Source organism: Bubalus kerabau, chromosome 1 (genome assembly GCF_029407905.1).
Source record: "Bubalus kerabau isolate K-KA32 ecotype Philippines breed swamp buffalo chromosome 1, PCC_UOA_SB_1v2, whole genome shotgun sequence".
In the NCBI taxonomy this organism is placed as follows: Eukaryota; Metazoa; Chordata; class Mammalia; order Artiodactyla; family Bovidae; genus Bubalus; species Bubalus kerabau.
In genome coordinates, this window is record NC_073624.1 from 50378603 (window position 1) to 50391840 (window position 13238).

The window sequence follows — 13238 nt, forward strand, 5'->3', positions numbered from 1 at the left end:
ATGCCCAGCTGTGGATTTGTCTGGTGATGAAAGTAAAGTCCAATGTTGTAAAGAACAATACTGCATAGGAACCTAGAATGTTAGGTCCATCAGTTCAATTCAGTTGTTCAGTCATGTCCAACTCTTTGTGACCCCATGGACTGCAGCATGCCAGACTTCCCTGTCCACCACCAACTCCCAGAGCGTGCTCAAGTTCATGTCCATCGAGTCAGTGATGCTATCCAACCATCTCATCCTCTGTTGTCCCTTTCTCCTCCCACCTTCAATCTTTCCCAGCATCAGGGTCTTTTCCAATGAGTCAGCTCTTCACATCAGGTGGACAAAGCACTGGAGTTTCAGCTTCAGCATCAGTCCTTCCAATGAATATTCAAGAAAGATTTCCTTTAGGATGGACTGGTTGGATATCCTTGTTGTCCAAGGGACTCTCAAGCGTCTTCTCCAATGCCACAGTTCAAAAGCATCAATTCTTCCGCGCTCAGCTTTCTTTACAGTCCGACTCTCACATCCATACATGACTACTGGAAAAACCATAGCTTTGACTAGATGGACCTTTGTTGGCAAAGTAATGTCTCTGCTTTTTAATATGCTGTCTAGGTTGGCCACTGGAGAAGGCAATGGCGACCCACTCCAGTACTCTTGCCTGGAAAATCCCATGGACAGAGGAGCCTGGTGGGCTACAGTCCATGGGGTTGCGAAGAGTCAGACACGACTGAGTGGCTTCACTTTCACTTTTTCACTTTCCTGCATTGGAGAAGGAAATGGCAACCCACTCCAGTGTTCCTGCCTGGAGAATCCCAGGGACGGAGGAGCTTAGTGGGCTGCCGTCTATGGGGTTGCACAGAGTCGGACACGACTGAAGCGACTTAGCAGGAGCAGCAGCAGGGAACTATGATAATGCATGCCATTCAGCCACAAAAGAAAAGAAAAAAGAAAAAAAATTCATACCCCAAATAAAAGAATATAAAGAAGTCCTTGAAATCAATAATACAAAGGCAAACATTTCCCCAAATGGACAAAGACTTAAAGACACTTGAAAAACAGTTATGAATGGGCAGTATGCAAATGTTACTAGTCTTCAGAACATTGAAAACTAACCACAAGAAAGAATATTTCACACCCATTATAATGACAAAAATTTAAAGGACAGACAAAATCAAATGCTGGTGACAATGCAGAGCAACATGAACTTTTATACATTGCTGGTGGGAGCGTAAAATGATTCAACTATATTGGAGAATGGTTTGTCAGTTTCTTACAAAATTTAATGCATTTCTGTATTATGATCCAGACTTTCCACTTTCAGGCATATAGTCTCTAAAAATTAAAATGTATGTTCACAAAATGACTTGCAAATATATTTTCTTCCACTACAGAAGAAATTTGTTCTGCATTTAAATGACGTAATATTATTGTCTGGAATTTACAACAAGTTTCTACAAATCTAAGAGAAAAATGCAAACAATATGATAGTAAAAATACAGAATTTGAAAGGGCAATTCACAGAAGATAATATATAGAAATATCATTACATTACTGACAACCAAGGATGTGTAAATTAAAATCACTATGATACACCGTCTCACATGGTTGTAACAAAAAGCCCCAAAGAACAACCTGTTGGTACTAAGTGTTAGCAAGCCTGTGGCTAAGTGAGCACTATCACCCACTGCTGGTAGAAGTGTGAATTATTATAATTATTTTGGAAATACATTGACAATACACAATATCCTCTTTGACCCAGAAATTTTCCTAGGTATATACCCATCCCCAAAATTCCAGCATAAATAGAATAATAAGAATTTTCAGTACAACACATTGATCTCTTTTTCTTTCCTGTCAATAACAATTTTATTCCCATACACCATCAATCACTGAATCAAAATAAAAGTTTCTAAAATCACCAAGAAAAATGACGTTGAGACTTCCAAAGTAGAAAATACAACTCACTCATGAAAGGCAGTCTACCAAATTGTTAACAGTGCTGGATTCTGCCTACTACTTAGATAGGTTTCTGGGATGTTCCTAAATAAAAGGAGATCAATTTCCAGGAGCAACAAACATAATTATCTAATAAGTCATATTTGTTACTTACAGTTTAATATAGCTCTGCCCACTTTTTCCATTCCTAATAAGGTCAATTTTTGCTTTTTTTTTTTGATTGATCTTTTATTCAGTTATTAGTCTTTTAAAGGGAACATTGATTCTTTTGTTTTCTCTCTCATTAATTTTTTTTTAATTTTATTTTATTTTTAAACTTTACATAATTGTAAAAAATATGGAACGCTTCACGAATTTGCGTGTCATCCTTGCGCAGGGGCCATGCTAATCTTCTCTGTATCGTTCCAATTTTAGTATATGTGCTGCCGAAGCAAGCACTCTCTCATTAATTTTGACTCCTACTCTTCCATTCTTTTCCCTTTGGAGATTATTCTGCTCTTTTTCTTTCATCTTCTTGATGGTGACAGCTTCCTAAATTATTTTCAGTATTGCTTATTTCTCGATATATGAATTTAAAGTTATAAATTTCCCACAAGGCATTGCTTTAGCAATGTCACAAAGTCTGAATGCACTAGTTTCATTGTTACAGGATTCTTGTTTGCTGTTTAGTCGCTAAGTGTGGTGTTCTGACTCTTTTTGACACCATGCACTGTAGCCTGCCAGGCTCCTCTGTCCATGGGATTCTCCAGGCAAGAAAACTGGAGTGGTTTGCCATTTCCTTCTCCAATAATTCTCCATATGGTTCTTAATATTTTCTAATTATTACTGTTACAATTTCTTTTTCAAACCATGAATAATACAGATGTATATTTTCAGTTCCAAGCATGGTTTTAGCAGATTGTATTTTTGTTACTGATTTCTAATTTTATGGCGCTGCAAAATACTTATTCTTTGGTATTTGCTAAGTTTTATTTAAGGACTATTTTGTGGTCAATGTGGTGGGAAGATTTGTTAAGAACTGGACTAGAGACCATCACTGTCTAACCGTCCATGGTAATCTCTGCTGTCTTACACTTGTTACATTTTTTAAAACAAGTCCATATCCACTGTCTCACTTGACAATGAGATGTCAGTAGCTTGATGGTCTTTAAGGTTCAATCTCTAAGTCTTACATGACTGAAAGCCGCTCAGTCGTGTCTGACTCTTTGTGACCCCACGGACTGCAGCCCGCCAGGCTTCCCTGTCCATCACCAACTCCTGGAGCCTACTCAAACTGTAAATCTCAGATTCTGGTAAACAGCTGGACTTCCTGAGGCACAGGTGTCTCATATAAGTCTCTCTCTTCTACAAGTATGGTTGGGACATGCTCCATTCTTCCTAGATCCATGGATACTGGTCACATACGCCCAGTTCCTGTGGTCGCCTCCTAGCTTTGAACTGGACTGGCCCTTGTGCCTTATGGGGAGAAGTGCCAACAGCCTCCAACAACACCTGGATGATTAATTATGGTTCCTTGATCTCAGCCAGATGGGAGCTCAGAAATTGTCAAAGCTTTAGCTCAATCTCTACATACTGCTGAGAAAAGTTTAAAATTCAGTCTGGCAGAAAAAACAGTGAAACTTACAGGTTGACGTGTAAGCTACAGACCTACCCCAGGGGAAAATATTGTTGGTGTGTTCACACCCCAACACTTTCCAAAGAAGATATTGAGACTTACAGCAAGGAATACACACACATATCACACATCATGGGTCACCCATAGAAACAGAACATAGGAATTACTAAAGGGAGAGGAAGCCAAGTTGACTTACTGCGGCTGTTACTGTTTGGAGATACGAACAGTAACAGCAAATTGTATTTTGCAAAGGTGGGCCTGACAATGTGTGTTTGTATGTCAGTCACTCAGTCGTGTCTGAATCTTTGCAACTCCATGGCCCTTAGTCCACCAGGCTCCTCTGTCTGTGGGATTCTCCGGGCAAGAATACTGGAGTGGGTTGTGATTTCCTCCTGCAGGGAGGACCCGCATATCCTGTGTCTCCTGCACTAGCAGCCGGATTCCTTACCACTGTGCCACCTGGAAAGCCTGGGCCTGACACTGTCTCCCATCGTTATTCTTCTCTTCTTCTATGTGACTTTACACACTTTTATCAAGTGGTGGAGTTCATTTTTTCACTCATGCATTTGTTTTCTAGGGCTGCTGTAACAAATTACCACAATTTGGGAGGCTTAAAACAACAGAAGTTAATTTTCTCAGAGTTCTGAAGGCCAGACATCCTAAATCAAGGTGTCAGCCGGGTTGGTTCCTTGTGGGGTCTCTGAAGGAGGATGGTCCCTGCCTCTTTCCAGCTCCTGGAGTTGCTGACAATCCTTGGTACTCCTTGGATTAGAGTTGCATCACTCCAGTCTCTGCTTCTATCACCACATGGGTTTCTTCCCTGTATCTCTTATCCCGCCTCTTACAAGGATACCAGTCATGATGTAGGGCTCACCCTAATCCAGTATGACTTCATTTTAGCTTAACTAATCACATCAGCAAAGACCCAATAAAATGAGGTCACATTCTGAGATGGTGAATGAAAATGAAGTTTTCTCTGTGTGTGCTTAGTCACTCAGTCATGTCCAACTCTTTGCGACCCCATGGACTATAGCCCACGAGGCTCCTCTGTCCATGGGATTCTCCAGGCAAGAATACTGGAGTGGGTTGCACAACAGTATGAGAGACCCTTTCATTTCTTAAGTGTTCCAAGTTTGTCCTGACACTAAGGCCTTGCAATGAACTTTTCTCCCCAAATGACTTTTCTTTCAAGTATTCACATGGGTGACTCCTTCCTATCATTCAGGCTTGAGCTCAAATGTCACCTCTCAAAGTAGCCACTCTATCATAAACCCCCTAAATATTGCTGTTAGCTGAATTTACTTGCTTGCATAGTTGTTTACTTGGCTTTTATTCTGGATCTCCTCTTCTTCCTCCAAAATATATGTTCCATGCTGAAGAGACCTGTCTTGTTTACTGCTCTATTCCCAAGTCCACAAGAGTGCCTGACATACAGGGGACTCTCAATAGGTAACTGTTGAATGAATGGAAAAATGACAGCTTGTGTTTTAAAGTCGAAAGTTTCTTGAATCAAGCTGTCTAGGGGTTCAAATATTAGCTGTAGCATTGATTAGTGTTCTTATATGAGTTACCTAATTTTCCTGAGCTGTTTCTTCATCTATAAAACAGGAATAAAACTACTCATCTCAAAGTATTTTTGGTAGTTATTTGATGAAATCACTAATTGTAGCATGTACATATCTCAGCTGGGAAACACTTTTTCTTTAAATACAGTTACTTAATTTTATTGAAACTGGATTTTCTTGTAAGTCCCTTGTGTCTGAAGTATAATCTCAGAACATTTGGGTTTCTCAGTTTCCTTTGTATTGTAAGTGCTGGGCATGTGTGCTATCACCAGGACACCTGGCCAAACAATTCTCCTTTCTTCTAGATATATGTGGCAGGGTTGGACCCTTTGAGGATAGGCATGACTTTATGATGCCCATTGCCCACTGAAATGTAAGCAGACAAGACACGTGTCACCTCCTGTAGAAGCATTAAGAGTGTCTCATATGCCACAGTCTCATTCTACCTTGGTAACTATACAAGCAAAAATTAGGATAGAGGCTTCATGAACTGGATCCATGAGCAACTATGATGAGCAGAGACCCTTGATGACATGTTAGACATGGAGCATGAGTGAGATTTTGTAGATGAGTCCATTGGATGTGGAGGCTGTTACTGCGGTCTATCCTTAATGATGCAATGTGTTCCCTAGTGCAGGCATTGGTGGGGACACTCTGGTCCAAGGGAGGCAGTATAATACCGGGGCATAGAGCAGGAATAATGTTCAGAATATTTAGCAAACACTGTGGCACAAGCATTTATCTATCTGGGGTTTTATTTGGGAAAGAAGATCTAGCAAATCCTTTGAATTTCCCCTTCTGCTCCTGATCCCTTAGGCCATCATTATGGACCGAACTGTGTGCCTATAAAGTTCCCATGTTGAAGTCTTAACCCCTGGAACCTCAGAGTGTGACTGTGTTGGAAGATAAGTTCTTTAAACGGGTAACTGAGTTCAAATTAGTTTCCCCAGTGGTTCAGGCAGTGGTTCTGCCAATGCAAGAGACACAAGAGACATGGGTTTAATCCTTGGACCAGGAATATCCCCTGGAGGAGGGCATGGCAACCCACTCCAGTATTTCTGCCTGGAGAATCCCATGGACAGAAGAACCTGCCAGGCTACAGTCCATGGGGTCGCAAAGAGATGGACATGACTGAAGTGACTCAGCACACATGCAGTGGTCATCTAATCCGGTATTACTAGGGTCCTTATATGAAGAGGAGATTAGGACACAGAGTCACTTAGAAGGTCATGTGAAGACAGCAGAGGGAAGACAACTACCCATAACTCACGGAGAGGTGACTCAGAAGAAACCAACACTGTTACCATCTTGATCTTGAACTTTTCAACTTCAGAATCATGAGAAAATAAATTCCTGTTGTTGAAGCCACCCAGTCTGTGGTGTTTTGTTAAGGCAGCCCCTAGAGAACTAATACAGCCATCTCTGGGGGTGTCCAGCTATGAGACTTTTTTCTTAGAGACCAAAGCTTTGTGTCATCTCTCATACTGTCCCTTCACACTAGCCTGGGAAGTCTTTTCTCATCTGCATTCATACTTCTAGCCAAGGAAAGCTGATCATGCATTCTTTCTTTATCGTCTGAGGTCCCCCATGACCTAGACCTTTCAATCCCGAGGTCAAATGAGTAAAGAGGGGAGGGGACTAAAAACACAGAATGGAGGATGGAGGCCAGAGGGAAGACAGGAGGTAGGAGAAGACACATGACACCTTTTATATACGGAGGTTCTCAGCATAGGTTCAGCATAGAAGTGCTCTGCAAGTGGCCACTTCTACTATTGTACTGCCATCATCTCCACCACCACCAGCTCCATCATCACCACCACTACACAGGCTGCTAACAACCCAACTTAGCCAACTCCCTGTACCTGGAAGTTCACTACTTCTCCACCTTCATTGTGTTCTCTCCCAAGAGCCTCCCAGAATTCCTCCTCGTTCCCGAGCATGCTCAGTGTCTGGACCTGCCTTAGAAAACCAGTTCCTGATAATGGTTAGCAACCCTTGGAAAAATGAAAACTTCAATAAGTTGTAATAACAGAATTCAAAGCACAGCCTACCTTGGAAGCTCTGCAGAGGTCTCCAAGGCCTATGAATTCCCCCGCCCAGATGATAAATGGTGCACACAGATACCTCATGAGTCATGAGGGTAAAATCCTGCTTTCTGCTCCCAGAAAGCTAAGTTGTATTTGGTGTGCAATCACTTTCTCACTTTTCTCCATTGTTTTGAAGCACGATTGCCAAGTCCTGAAAGACTTATGAGTCCATAAGTTAAGTACCTTGTGAAATGGCTACCATGGCTCTCCCATTCTTCACCCTGCCTTACCCATCAGCCCCATTTATCTGTGGCTTCCATGCCACCGAGCTTCCTTCTCCCCTTTACTGCTTTGTGTTTCTGTCAAACAGACCTCACTAAGGCCATCACCTAGGATGCGTTTTGTCAAGAGAATCATGGCAAGAGCTGGAAGGGAGGAGCCTAAGTGAGAAAGCAGAAGCTCAGGCTTTCCAAATACCAGAAGGAAGATGGAACTTAATCTTCAGGCCATCCACTGCCAGATTCATGGCCCCATGGTGGTTTTCTCTTGGTTTACTTTCTCTCTTTCTTCCTGCAGATGAGCTTGACAGAATTCATCCTTGCCTTTGGTCCCCAGAGGATGCACACAGACTTGTCGTTTGCAGGAAACATTGCAAGTCGGTGGGTGTGCCACACTTTGGTGCTGTTACAGTTCTTAAAACACAGGCATCTGCTGGGTGTAGAGAAAGCTGTCGGCCTGTGCTTTTTCTAAATAATTAATATGTCACTGGCATTTTGACAAATTGGCACCAATTGTCAGGCTCAGCAACCAGGAGCAATCTGTTTTGCAGGCTGAGAGAAACAGCTGTAAAACTCTGGTAAAAAAATCTGTTCCATTGTGTTCAAATACATTTTAGGTTGAAAATTGTTGAAGTGGAAGAGGCATGGTTTGGGGATGCAGAGGTATCTAGGTTTGAATCCTGATACTTCTGCTAACTGTGTCTGAGTGGTGAGCAATTTTTTTTAGACATTTTCCTTGTCTGTAAAAATGGAGAGGTAAATACAGTCCTTGCAGAAATGCTGCAATGATTCAAGATAATGCTTTTATTTTAAACATGTCTAGTGTAAGATCGGTACATACATGGTTTCTGGTAGTAAGAATTTCACAGCAGCACTATTAGTTATGGTTGTGGTAATAGGAGCTATAATAGCAGTAGTTGAAATTAAGTATTAGTAATAGCAGTTATAATAATAGTAGTAAAGTGATGATTGCTGGTCATGAGCCAGGAGACTGAGGTTGTACAAGTGATAGAGATAATTGAATAAGTGGTAGGTTAAGAATCAAGAGACCTGATGTCTAAGTCTTGGTAGCTCCTCAATATTTTGTGAGTCGGTGTACAATTTTAGAAAATTGGAAGATTTTACGGTCCTCTCCAAATCTTCATTTAAATGTCTTTCTCTAATTGCAATAACATGGAAGTTGAATAGCAAATGTTTCTTCCTTGTTCTGTGTGATTTAAGTGTTAATAAAAATAATAGCAATTTATGCTAATTTATATTGAGCATTGCCATGTATCCAGAATATTTCAATTTTATGCATATTTCTTCATCAAATTCTTAAAAGTACTCTATGAGCTACGTCTTCTTTTATTCTTATAGTTCCATGTTGAGGTATAAAGAAATTAAACATCTTACCCAAGGCCACAGAGCTAATGCTAGAATCAGAATTAGATCCTAGGAAACATGGCTCCAAAGCTTGTGTCTAAACTGTTTACTATACTATCCTGCATTAATGAAAGTTGTTACAGTTTGGAGGGTAGGGCACATGGCTTCTATCATATGGAAGATTTCTTTTTCTATGTACAATCTGGTGTTACACTCTATCGAGTGGTTTAGTACAGCCGAGAAGCCAAGACTTAAAGATATATAAATTGCTTTTGTCTATTCAACTAATCAATCAATAAACAATCGATATTTATTTAATAAACAGATCATAAAATGACTCATTTTCAAGGGTTGGTGAGCACTCCAATCATTTTGAGGGAAGGGTTAGTCTGGGGAGTAGTAGATTATCTGAAAGGACTTGATGGTGAAAGGCCTAGGGTGTCAAGCTAAGTCTGAACTACATAATGAGACAGACACCTCCTCTCTGGGTGGCCATCACATCCCATTTCTCTACTTAAGAGCACACCCATTATTTATAATGAATATGAACTAATTGCATTCAGTGTCTTGTAAGTTCTTTGAGATCTGTGACAATTTCAATGTCCTCCTGGTCAGTCCAGACAACTGTGTGTGTCTTCCATTAGAACCTCCCAGGCCAGTAGGTAAGTTCAACCACCTACCCATATACAGACTTCCCTGGTGGCTCAGACAGCAAAGAATCCACCTGCAATGTGGGAGACCTGGGTTCAACCCCCGAGTTGGGAAGGTCCCCTGGAGGAGGGCATGGCAACCCACTCCATTATTCTTGCCTGGAGGATCCCAAAGAACAGAGGATCCTCGCAGGCTGCTGTCCATGGGGTCGCAAAGAGCTGGACATGACTGAGCAACCAGCACACAGCACTTACCCATACTACCTGCCCAGCCCTTCTCTGAGAAAGGATTTACTCCCAGAGGTTGGAGTAAGTTAAGAACCTAAAATCAGCACAACCTTATCTGCCATGAGTGTCTTTCCTTTTTCTAGAAAGGAAAAGATGCTTTATTTTTAGGAAATTCTAGGTCCATAAATACTGGCATACACTCTGATTTCCAAGGGCCTTTTCATTGCTCTACAAGGACAAGGTTTGGAACTAATTGTTCCAGGATGCTCATCAATGCAGGGTTTCACCATGGTTCTTGAATAGGAAAGAGTTGGCATTAATTCCAGAATAGGTATTTAAGAACTTCAAAGATACTATTCTACAGTTCTCTGGTCATTATTGTTCATAAGAACTCTACTGTTAATCTAATCATAATTCTTCTACAGGGCAGTCTTTTTTCCTTTCTTGTTGCTTTCAAGGTTTTCTTTTTTGTCTTCGATGTTAAGTTTCACCATGATGTGTCAACGTATGGGTTGGATTTTATTTATTATTCTCAAGATTCAGCGTGCCTTTTCAAGCCATCTTTGTTCTAGAAAACTTTGCCACTAATATCTCTTCAAACATTGCCTCTTTCCTATTCTATTCCTTCCTTCAGAGGTATTTATATTCTCTCTTTCTGAAATTTCTATTAGATGTCTCCTTGCATCTTATGTCATCATTTAAAATGATCTCATAAATTTTATTCCTCTTTAATATAATTTATTTCCTTGGGTTTATCTTCCAGTTTATTGATTCTTTTTCCAGCTATATCTAATCTTGTATTTAAATCCACCATACTGTTTTCAATTTTAATGACTGTATTTCTTTATTCTTCAATATTTTGATAATTTTTAATATGTGGTTTTTCCTTGCTTTTATTACTTCTATTTAATAATTTTTCTCTTTATTTTACATATCATTTAATATTTTCTCAGGTTGTTTTCTTTTCTCAATCTGTGAGTACTAATTCTCTTTATTACTTATTGAATTTTATCATGATAATTGTTATTTCATTTATAATTTTATATGGAAACTCATGTTCATATGATTTTTTCCCCCAGTGGGAGGTCCATGTGTCTCATAGGTATCCTTACAGAGTGCTTTTGAATTTCCAGCTGCTAAGATCCTTGTGATCACACTAATTCCACAACAAATTAAGACTTTATTTCCTATTTGGGGTTTTCTGAAATATGGTAGTAATGTTATTCAGCTTACCTACCAGGATGCTTCAGGCTCAATATTTCTATTTCTTATGGTGACTTTGTTTTTTCACCCATTTATATTAAAGCTTACCTGAGCAGGAAAACAAAGTTTTATTTCCTTATAACAGATGGAACAGCACTTCAAGGCTCCTAGCTTTGTTAAAGCTCTCTCCTTCTCTCTCTTACTTTGCTACAAAAGCCAAGACACTTTGCCTTCATATGGCTATAAATATCCCAGTCCATAGCTAACATGACCTATTTATAAGACCACTAACCCTGTGCAGCATCATTTCTTACTTAATATTTTCCTCAACTTCTTATTTTGTTTCTAGCAGCTATGTATTTCTTTTTCTTCCTTTTGGGCTCAACGTAAGGGCAAGCACATGGCTGCTACAACAGAAAAAGTGTATTTTCTTTTTTATTTTATTTATTTTTAATTGGAAAATAATTGGTCTACAATATCATGTTGGTTTCTGTCATACATCAACATTAATCAGCCATAGGTATGTATATGTCCCCTTCCTCTTGAAACTCCCTTCCACCTCCCATTTCATCCCACCTCTCACAGAGCACTCATTGATCTCCCTGCATTATACAGTAACTTCCCACTAGCTGTCTATTTCATACATGGTAACGTATATGTTTCAATGCTACTCTCTCAATTCGTCTCACCCTCTTCTTCCCTCATTGTGCCCTCACATCTGTTCTCTACGTCTGCCTCTCTATTCCTGCCCTGCAAATAGGTTCATCAGTACCGTTTTTCTAGATTCCATATATATGTATTAATATACAATATTTGGGACAAGGTATATTAAAAAAAATCTTTAACTGCATTTATTTATTTGGCCGCACCTCCCAGCATGTGGGAACCTAGTTCTCTGGCCAGGGATTGCACCTGTGCCCCCTGCAGTGGAAGCAAGTGATCTTAACCACTGGACCACCAGGAAAATTTCCAAAACAGTACATATTTTACAGGCTCTGTATTAAACTTTTTCTGGTTTTAACTTAGTATTTGGAGCACTAAGAATTCCTGCTACATCAGGTCTGACATACTGTCAGAAGTTGCCCTCAGTCGGCATCACAGGTGTTTAGTTTTCAAACAGAGCCAACATTCAAAACATACACAAGGTTTTCTTCCACGCTGCTTCTGTAGCATCCCTCTGATTTTGAGGCAACTAGTTAAGGAACAGAACAATTGTGCTGGGTAAGTATTTACTCCCATATAATGCTTGCTTCACAATGAGGCTGTCAAGGTAAGGATGCACTACCATCTCATTTATAATGATTTAACTTGATCTCCAGTCACACTACATTTATCTTTTATCTTGTATCACAGGTATCTATCATTACAGTTGGCAAATGATAAAAATAACAACATTTATTGAGCTTCTACTTTTGTGCCAGGCACTGTTCTACATACTCCACACATACAATTTTATTTTATCTTTACCACAAAGAACTGAGGTACAGAGAAGCTAAATAACTTGCTGATGGTCACACAGCTAGTAGGTGGTGGGTCCAGTACTCAAGGGCTTCCCCCATGGCTCTGCAATAAAGGATCTGCCTGCAATGCAGGAGACATGAGTTTGATCCCTGGGTAGGCAAGATCCGCTGGAGAAGGGCATGGGAACCCACTCTAGTATACTTGCCTGGGAACTCCCATGGACAGAGCAGCCTGGCAGGCTACAGTCCATGGGGTCTCAAAGGTCGCAAAGTGTCAGACACAACTGAGCATGTGTGCAACTGCACCAGTATTCCAATCGGGCCATTCTGATAGATGAGTACCTCTAGTGAGTGCCTACATAGACACCCATTGCATGAATAGGAAAATGCTGACCTTACCACTACTGTCATCACCATTGTATTTGGAGAAGAATGTATTTGAGTGAGATCCTCCCTGAGTGTGAGCAAATGGAAGACTGATGGGTGAGAGAACCAGGAGGTAAGAAGCGTGTCAAGGAAGCTATGCAGGCATGCGTCCAGCCCAGAGGTTTACATTCCATTTAGAACCGTGGCAAATTGCTCTTTGCTTCCGCCATGGCCCCAAGCACATTACTTATGCAACTGATCATTACAGGCAGCTTTTCTTTGAAATCTGGCTTTTCTCCTTCTAAACTCTTCAAGCCTTATAACTGTAGATAAAAGGTTTAAATGAAGCAAATTCAAAAATTATCTTTGGTAGCACCATGTAGATACAGTGCTCCGTATCGTGCAATGAGCATGTTTTTTAAAGTCCAGACAGGTGTAGGGTCAAATCCAAGCTCTACTACTTACTCGCCTCCTTTTTTCCCAGAGGTGAAATGCAGAGAACATAAACCAGCAGGGTTGTTATAAAGAGAAACTTAGATAATA

The 13238-nt window shown here is 40.4% G+C and overlaps 1 long non-coding RNA gene and 1 other non-coding gene across 6 annotated transcripts in view; both read right to left on the reverse strand.

The window, feature by feature from the left end:
* LOC129647677 (uncharacterized) overlaps positions 1 to 13238 on the reverse strand; it is a 54156-nt gene that overhangs the window by 22604 nt on the left and 18314 nt on the right. The window lies entirely within an intron of this gene.
* Positions 2270 to 2376, reverse strand: LOC129642446 (U6 spliceosomal RNA). Its single transcript, XR_008709717.1, has one exon. It is a non-coding gene; the product is annotated as a U6 spliceosomal RNA (small nuclear RNA).